Source organism: Suncus etruscus, chromosome 7 (genome assembly GCF_024139225.1).
Source record: "Suncus etruscus isolate mSunEtr1 chromosome 7, mSunEtr1.pri.cur, whole genome shotgun sequence".
NCBI classification, from domain to species: Eukaryota; Metazoa; Chordata; class Mammalia; order Eulipotyphla; family Soricidae; genus Suncus; species Suncus etruscus.
The window spans coordinates 35,684,265-35,694,025 of NC_064854.1; the positions used below are offsets into that span (position 1 = coordinate 35,684,265).

Genomic DNA, 9,761 nt, shown 5'->3' on the forward strand with positions numbered 1-9,761 from the left:
ATGAAAACTTTGATTGAAATATGATACTTATCATTTAACCTATGTGAATTGTATGACTTTTCAGAAATTTATTTCTTTAAATATTTAAATATTCTCAAGAAAGCAAATAGACAAGTTAAAAGTTTACATTTTAAGGTATTTATTATTACAGAAAAGTAATTCCAGAAAAAGACACTAAAGCAGAAGATTTGTCCATGATGAAGGTAACAAATATTCCCTGTACATCTCATATTATAAGAACTTTTATAAGGATTCTCTATTCTGTGACCCCTAGAGATTTAAACAGATAGTATTCCTCTGATAGCAAATAAAGGTTCTTTTTTCAAAGGACCCTCTCCAAAACTGCTTTATCTTTTACAGGTCTTTATCACTGGTATGTTGTGATATTTCATTGCTATTTTGATTAGAATTCTCTGATGAAAGTGATGATGAACACTATTTTAATGTCTAATGGTCGTCCTCTTCATGGAAGTGTCTTGTATTTCTACTCTCCCAGTTTTCATTGAGGTTATTTTATTTCTGTTCTGCTTTGTGTTTTATTTATATGGAGATTAACCTTTATCTGATGTATTCTGTCTGAATATTTTCTCTCATTTAGTTGGATGTCTTTTTAATTTTATCCCAAATTTCTTTTGTCATGCAAAAAGAATACATTTTAATTGAAAGTTCCTTTGCTTATTTTTGTTTTTGTTATCTTTGTCATAAGAACTAAACCATTGAAAACACCTTTAATATCTATGTCCAGAAGTGTTCTACTTACATTTTCCTCAGTAAATTGATAAACTTTGGCTAATCTCAAGGTCTTTTATATTTAATCACTTTGAATTAACTTTGTGTACGGTATGAAACATAGCTCTTAATTTTCTTTTTGCATTTGCTATCCAGTTTTCCCAGCAACATTTGTTTCCCAAATATTTGTAATAAATAATTTGTCTATAAATTTTAGAGTTGATGCTTTCAGTTTCTATTCTGATGTTCTGTAAATCTTTGTTTTTTTTTTTTTTTTTTTTGGGCTACACCCGTTTGACACTCAGGGGTTACTCCTGGCTATGCGCTCAGAAATCGCCCCTGGCTTGGGGGGGCCATATGGGACGCCGGGGGATCGAACCGCGGTCCGTCCTATGTTAGCGCTTACAAGGTAGATACCTTACCTCTAGCGCCACCTTCCCGGCCCCTGTAAATCTTTATTTCAATGAATACATTCTTGATTACTTCAGCTTTGTAATATAATTTAAAGTGAGAAATCAGTCCCTCCCATTATATTTATATTTTTTAAGTTCTTGTTATTTTGAGAACTTTTTCATTCTATACAGAGCTGGTTAAAAGTAGAGCTTGTTATAAGATTTTGAGAAATGTAATTGGAATTTTGATCAAATTGCATTAAATTTGTATATTGCTTTAGTTTGGGTGGCCATTTTGACAGATTTCATTTTTCCAATCCGTGAACAATGGAATATTTTTTTTTATTTCCTGGTGTCATTCTCTTTTTTCAAACAGAGGCAACAAAAACATAACTTTTGATAATCAGGCTTTATGTTGATTCCTAAGTATTTAATTTTCAGACACTTTTTAAAAAATTTTTTTTATTTAAACACCATGATTACAAACATAATTGTAGTTGGGTTTCAGCCATAACAAGAACAACCCCCTTCACTGTGCAACCTTCCCATCACCAATGACACCATCTATTCTCTCCCAAACACCTGACCTGTATTCAAGACAGGCTTTCTACATCCCTCACTCACAGACATTGTTATGATAGTTCTCTGTAGTATATTTCTCTGACTGCACTCACCACTCTTTGTGGTGAGCTTCATATCTTGGGCCGGTTCTTCTGGCCCTTATCTCTGGGAATTATTTCAATGTCTTTTTTTTTCTTAGATGAGTGAGACTATTCTCTTCCTCTGAGTAATTTCACTCAGCATAATAGATTCCATGTACATACATGCATAAGAAAATTTCATGACTTCATCTCTCCTGATGGCTGCATAATATTTCATTTTGTATATGTACCACAGTTTCTTTAGCCATTCATCTGTTGATGGGCATCTTGATTGTTTCCAGAGTCTGGATATTGTAAAAAGTAATGCGATGAATATAGGTGTGAGAAAGGAATTTTTGTATTGGATTTTTGTGTTTGTAGGATATATTTATTCCTAGGAGAGGTATAGCTGGGCCAAATGGGAGCTCAATTACCAGTTTTTGGAGGAAACTCCATACTGTTTTTCATAAGGGCTGGACTAGATGGCATTCCCACCAGAGTGAACGAGAGTTCCTTTCTCCCCACATCCCTGCCAGCACTGATTGTTCTTCTTTTTGATGTGTGCCAGTCTCTGTGGTGTGAGATGGTACCTCATTGTTGTTTTGATTTGAATCTCCCTGATGATTAGTGGTGTGGAACATTTTTTCATGTGCCTTTTGGCCATTTGTATTTCTTCTTTGAGAAAGTGTTCATTTCTTCTCCCCATTTTTTGATGGGTTATATGTTTTTTTTTTCTTGTAAAGTTCTGTCAGTACCTTTTGTATATCTTAGATATTAGCCCCTTGTCTGAGAGGTATTGGGTGAATAGCTTCTCCCATTCTATAGGTGGTTTTTGTATCCTAAGCATTATTTCCTTTGAGGTGCAGAAGCTTCTCAGCTTAATATAGTCCCATTTGTATATCTCTGCTTTGACTTGTTTGGAGAGTGCTGTTTCTTCCTTGAAGATGCCTTTAGTTTCAATGTCTTGGAGTGTTTTACCTACATGTTGTTCTATATACTTTATGGTTTTAGGTCTGATATAAAGGTCTTTAATCTATTTGCATTTGACCTTGGTTTATAGTGTTAGCTGGAGGTCTGAGTTCATTTTTTTTAAAGATGGTTGACCAGTTGTGCCAACGCCCTTGTTGAAGAGGCGTTCCTTGCTCCATTTCAGACACTTAAATTATTTATTATATTTAAATCACCATGTTACTGTTACTAGTAGGGCTTCATGGATATAGTGATACAATACCACATGCTCCACCAGAGTGCTCGGTTTCCTCTAGAACAATGTATTTAGATATGTAAACTATACAGCTGTAAGAAACAATGAAATACTGAAACTTGTTGCAACTTGGATGAAACTGGAGAGCACCATTAAGTTAAAAATGTCAAAGGGAGAAGAACAAATCACAGATGATTCTACTCATTTTTACTAGGTAGAAAAATAAAACAAGGAACAAAACATCAAATGAGAATGTACTCTAGACCTTTGCAGAACTGAGACTGATAAGCATGTGGAAGGTCGGGGGTAGGAAGAGGCAGACTAGAAATTGTATGAAGATAGTGATGGTAGGTTTTGGCAACTTTGGTGGTGATGAATTTGTACTAGCTATCAAAGTTATAAAAGTTAACACTATTGTAACCATGTTATCAAAATTATAATAACTATAAAAATAAAATTATCTTGGCTATTTGTGGTTTAGGGAGGTAATACTTTTAAAAATAAAAAGTAGTAAAATTGTTACTTTCTGTTCAATCCTAGAAAATGATAATGTCTCTGGAAATTGATAACAAATACCTTCAGGAACAACTCAAAATAGCTTTACAGGTAAGAAGATCTTGTTCTTTGAAAATTGTTTGTAAATAAGGATAATGTCTATAGAGAACTCATTAGACAACCTCATGGTGTCAGTGAATAGATATATGACATTTGACACTTTGTTTGGTTCATAAAGTATATTTATTTTATATAATAGCAATAAGCTGTGTCTTACAAATATGGTTACACATTTTTAAAACAGCAAGCTGAAAGATCTAAGAATCAACTTGACTATTTCCTCACGCAAGGAAGGGAGCTGCTTGAGGGGAAGAGCAGGACAACAAAGGAAATGAGTATTGATAAAACAGTACCTGACAGTGACTATATAGAAGATTTATACACAGATAAAGAACAAAGAAGAGCAACTACTGGAAGTTTAAGCTCACAGACCACTACAGAGGTAAAAAAAAAATAACTAAAAGTAGAGATAGTAACATACGATTTAGAAAGTTTAATTTTATTATTATTGACTTGTATATGCTATAATATATACCATTATATTATATAAAACATATATAATATATAGTATATATACTATAAAATATAGTATATTAAAAGTCTGTTTGGAAATTTTCCCATGTATTTTTGTCCCTTTCCTTCTGTATGGGTATATCATTTCATAAATATATTGATTTTGAATGATTGTTTAGGCATCTAAAATTTGAAAGGCAGAAAAAATGGTAAGAGGCTCACATGTGTTGCTTGGGTACATGGTGCCTGGGTAGATGGTGCCCAAGCACATGTTGCCCACTTCTCCCCTCTTGAGATGTGGACTTTTATGTTTTCATAGTTGCATGTGTACCAAAGCTCTCTCTGCCTTTTTTTTTTTTTTTTGGTTTTTGGGTCGCACCAGCAGTGCTCAGAGGTTATTCCTGGCTCCAGGCTCAGAAATTGCTCCTGGCAGGCAAGGGGGACCATATGGGACACCGGGATTTGAACCAATGACCTCCTGCATGAAAGGCAAATGCCTTACCTCCATGCTATCTCTCCGGCCCCTCTCTCCGCTTTTTGAGAGGTCTGTGGTCTCTCAAGTGCATTATTCTCTCTTATCTTCTCTCCCCTCTTTCTCTGAATTTCCACACAAAACATTTATTATTACTTAAAAAAGAAGAAAGTTATGAAACTAGACATATTTTGTACTGAGTTAGTGAAAGTAAATAAAGACACACATTCTTGGGAAAAATTCTTTTAAAGAAAAATTTCTCTGTTGTACAATGGCCTTAGAAACTCTTTTCTTCAACTTGTCGTATTTGTTTACCTTATAAAAGCAATCCATAGGCAACTGTATATTTTTCTGTGTTATTTTTTCAAGTATATGTATATATGTATATATACAGTCATATACAGAATACTGTACTGATGAGTAGTGAAAAGCAGTAAAAATAGTTCAAGAACTAAAATAGTCATTGACATTATAATTGTACATGTCCTTTTTCTAGCACAAGTTAGAATTTGATTTGGATTTTTTTTCTTTTGGATAGAAGTTTTTAGCCTTTTGTACTTTTTTATGCATGCTTTTCTTATTTTCAGAGCAAGAAAATATGTATCATATTTTTTGCTCTATGAGACACACATAGCTCTCCTCACCTGAACTCAGGCTTCAGCTTGGGGCACATTCGCTCCATAAGATTCACTTTGGCAGTGGAGAGTGTGTCTGATTGTACAAAAAATGGTATATTAGAACTGAGGGGGGGCAAAAGAAGCAACAAAATAAATAACATATAGGCTAAAATTTAAGTTAACGGTCCAATACTATTATCTTTTTTTTTTTTTGCTTGTTTTATTTTCAGTTTTTAAATTGAAACTAGTGTAGTCTACAGATTCCTTCATAGTTGAATTTCATATATATAAAGTTAGGGCCTTTCCAACCACCAGTGTCAACCTCCATCAATGGACCCAGAGTTCATCCTATACCACCACCCTTTGCCCCCTGGCTTGCCGGTACAACAGACCCCTTTAAGCTTAGATTGTTAAAGCTAAGGTCCTTTGGGTCTATTATCATTGACTTTGGCTTGGATATTAGTTCTGTCTTTTATTTATTTCCCTACCCACCGATACTATTATCTTTTTTAAGAGAATATGAGGCTGCTCTCATTTCAGCAGCACATAAACTGAAGAGTTTATGAGGCTATTATATAATCTTTATTAATTTTTACATATTATGTACTTTATATATTAAAATTTTAATATATTTTATTTGTGAGAAAATTGTAATGAGGAAAAGGGAGATCTTATTAGCTATTTTTGCACTGACTTGAACATATAAGCAAATATTTCTAGAAAGGCAGATTTATGTAAGCAGGCTTAAGGCAAAGGTAAACTGATAGTTTAAAATGTGCTACTTATTTTGTAGCTGCGATTATATTTTAATCTCTACTTGATTATTTAGCTAATAATGTAATATATTAATATCTAATATTCCCTCAATTTGAAGATGAAATGGAAGCCTAAAAATGAAACAAGCAACTTTAAATAATAATCATATTAATTAAATTTAATAATAATATGTTAGTTTTAACTTATTTTCTAATCTTGATAGCTATATTTATTTATTTTCTTGCCTAATTGCTCTGGCCAGGAATTCCTCTTCAGATGATATGATATACAGAAGAAAAACCTTACTCAGTTGAAAAATAACTAAAAATTAGTTTAATAGAGTAGCAGAATATATAATCTGCATACACAAATTTGTTGCATTTTTTACATAGTGAGAAGAAATGAAAATCAAGAAAATAATACCGTTTAAATTGCATTAAAAAAGAAAATACTTGAGAGTAAATTTAACAAAGGAGACCATAAGCCTATATATATATATATATATATATATATATATATATATATATATATACTGAAAAGATGACACTATGAAATAAATAGGACTTAAGGGATAGTATAGTGAGTAGGGTGCTCATCTTGCATGTGGCTGATCTGAGCTTGCTTCTTGTTCTAATAAGATATCCTGACAACGAGGAAATGGGAGCAACTTGATCTAAGAGGGGTTGTCCTACCTCACCAGCTAACGATAAGACAAATTCAGAAGACTTGTCACCCTTTGATCTGTGCAAAAGCCAAGATCGCTATCTACAGATGATTGGCTGTTACAACCATGACTGGGCAGTACCTGTCCTGGGACCAAGAAAAAAAGACCTAGTCTAGGTTTTGGTCTATGATCTGTACAACAACCAAGATCTCTAATTCTAGAGGTCTGACTGAAACAATTGCAACTGAATGTGTCTTCTGGAAACATAACAAAAGACTGTCTCAGGCTCCATCCTAGGATCAGCACAATGACCAAGACCACCAACTACAGAAGATGAATTAAAATGACACTGGAGGAACAGAACTTCTAGAACCACAAAGAAAAACTTCATCATAAGCTCCATTCCTTGACCAGCGCAGATACTGATATCTCCAGATACAGAGGTCTGATTTTATCACCCATGACGGAGCAGAAGTCATCCATACACCACAAAAGCATCGAGGGGAGAGTAAATGAACATGCAAGGAGTCTATTGTTAATCCCATGACAGTATACTTCAAGGGTGGAGAAACCCTGTATCTCTTAGGCCAAGGGAATTACTTTTCTAATGTACCCAATATTTACTGTGCCTATGCAGAAAAAAAAAGCACAAAATAATCTTTTTATTTATTTATCTATTTATTATTATTTGTTGACTTCTTTGTTTTGGTGTGAATATTGAAGTTGTTGTCTCCAATTTTTTTCTTTTTTTTTTCCTATTTGCGCTCTGTCATGTTTTTATTTCAGGACCGTGGTTATTTTGTGGTGCTTGTCTTTATTGCTGGAGTGCTCACTGGATATTTTATTTGAAATTTCTTTTTGTATTGTTATGGTGTTTCACTTCCTTTTTCCCTTTCTTCTCTCAAACAGAGGATGAAAGCCTCTAGAAGAACTCTGCCCAATTTCAGCTTATTTGATTTTTACCCCATTTTATTGCTTTCTTTTCTTCAGACAAAACCACATAACTTGAACTGTCTAGTTCCATCTCTCAAATAGAGGGGGGAAATAATGGAGGGTACCAAGACCAAGCAGCTGTATGATCACTAAGTAGTAAGCTAGACACAGAGGGGATCACTCATTCTAGCAGCCCCCGGGGTGTGTTTGTGGGGGGGGTATGGGATACAAGATGGGAATGGGGGTGGAGGGAGGACAAATTTGGTGATGGGAATCCCCCTGATTCAATGTTAATATATACCTAAAATATTACTGTGAAAGATATGTAAGTTACTATGATCAAAATAAAAACTATATATTTAAAAAATTGTTAAATGTTCATTTACATCACTGTATATGTTTTAAGGTTTCTTTTCTTTGGGCTACACCCAGCAGCACTCAGGGGTTACTCCCAGCTCTGTGCTCAGAAATCATTCCTTGCAGGCTTGGGGGACCACAAGGGATGCCAGGAATTGAACCAGGTTCCTCCTTGGTTGGCCGCATGCAAGGCAAATATCCTACCTCTGTGTTATTGCTATGGCCTCCTAACGGTTACTTTTTCTCCTTCGTCTCTCAAACCGATGACGAGAGCCTCTAGAAGAATTCTGCTTATTTCCGGCGTATTAGACTTTTACCCCAGTTTATTACTTTTCTCCTCTTCAAACAAAACCACATAACTTGAACTACCTACTCCTGCCTCCCAATTAGAGGGGGAAATAAAGGAGGCATCGGGACCAAACAGATGTAAGACTACGAAGTAATAGGATAGGTACAGAGGGGACCACATATTCTAGCAGCCCGGGGGGTGAAGGAAGAGGATATGGGAGGTAGGATAAAAGCGGAGGAGTAGGGAAGACAAACCGGTGATGGGAATCCCCCCTGATTTTATGTAAATATGTACCTAAAATATTATTGTCAACAATATGTAAGCCACTATGATCAAAATAAAAATTATGTTAAAAAAAAACTTTTTCTTTTTTTTTTTTTTTCCTGAATCTGTGCTGAACATATTTATCAGGTCTAGTAATTTTCTCATGGATTTCTAGAAATTTTTTTTTTATAATTTTTTATTATGAATTATGAGAACAAAAGATGCAAAGAAAGAGGATAAGGTAAAGTTACAGTGGAAGGACAATCACCCATAACATAATTATCAGAAGAAGTCCCCTTGCTGATATCTTAACTTTGAATTTTCACCAAAGAAAGTTAAGATAAATAAAACAGAATCCATGTGCAATTACTTTTTCCCTCAAGTCCCCAGATTGTAGCACATTATAATATTTCTTTTTTTTTTTTTTTTTTTTTTTTTTTTTTTTTTTTTTGGTTTTTGGGCCACACCCGTTTGATGCTCAGGGGTTACTCCTGGCTATGTGCTCAGAAATCGCCCCTGGCTTGGGGGGACCATATGGGACGCCGGGGGATCGAACCGCGGTCCGTTCCTTGGTAGCGCTTACAAGGCAGACACCTTATCTCTAGCGCCACCTTCCCGGCCCCACATTATAATATTTCTTAACAGCACACAAGGCAATCTAAAGCCATCAAACTTACGTAACTCCTTAAACATTAGAGGCATAGTGTTTTTTACATTTCCATGTACATGCATATTAGCTTAAGTTAACCTCAAATTTTAAGTGGGTGTGTTTTAAGGATTAGAGTCAAAGGAGCACAGTAAAAACGGTGTTAGAGTGGCAATTGTTGTTTGCATAGGCCCACCAAAATATGAGAGGCATGGAAAGGAATAGCCTTGGCCTAAATACAAAGAGATCCTACCCCTGAAGTTTCCTGGCATAAGACCAGCTCTAGGCCTCAGGAAAGTTATCGTTCGCTCCAAGACATTGTCCGTAGCGCCAACACACTTATCACACAGTCTCTGTTGTTGGTCTCATGTTTCTGTATTAAAGATTCTGGAATCTGCATGTCCTACATTGAAGTCATGATGAGGAGTGCCTTCTCGTTTCACCTCACCATGAAAGGGGAATGCAGGAAGCCCTGTCCTATAAGCAGGTTGTTGTTGTTGTTAAGTCTTCTCAGTGTTAAAGGAAGTCTCTTTTGAGCAGGACGATGTCTAATAGAAATGGGAACACACAAATCTTGTAGTACAATGAGACCTTACACCCTGAACATTGACATAAAGACCTGGCACAGGCCTCAGAAGAATGGGCATTCTCCATTTACCCCTTGATCTACAGAAGACATTTACAAAACATCCAAGGTTGTATATAACATCACCCGGAGGCATTCCTGTA

General features: G+C 35.2%; 1 long non-coding RNA gene across 1 annotated transcript in view; it reads right to left on the reverse strand.

Moving 5' to 3' along the window:
* Positions 1–4,554, reverse strand: part of LOC126013953 (uncharacterized) — a 252,752-nt gene extending 248,198 nt beyond the window's left edge. The window contains exon 1 of the long non-coding RNA XR_007497557.1: positions 4,510–4,554. This is a non-coding gene — a long non-coding RNA (uncharacterized LOC126013953). The remainder of the gene's footprint in view (positions 1–4,509) is intronic.
* Positions 4,555–9,761: the final 5,207 nt, after the last annotated feature.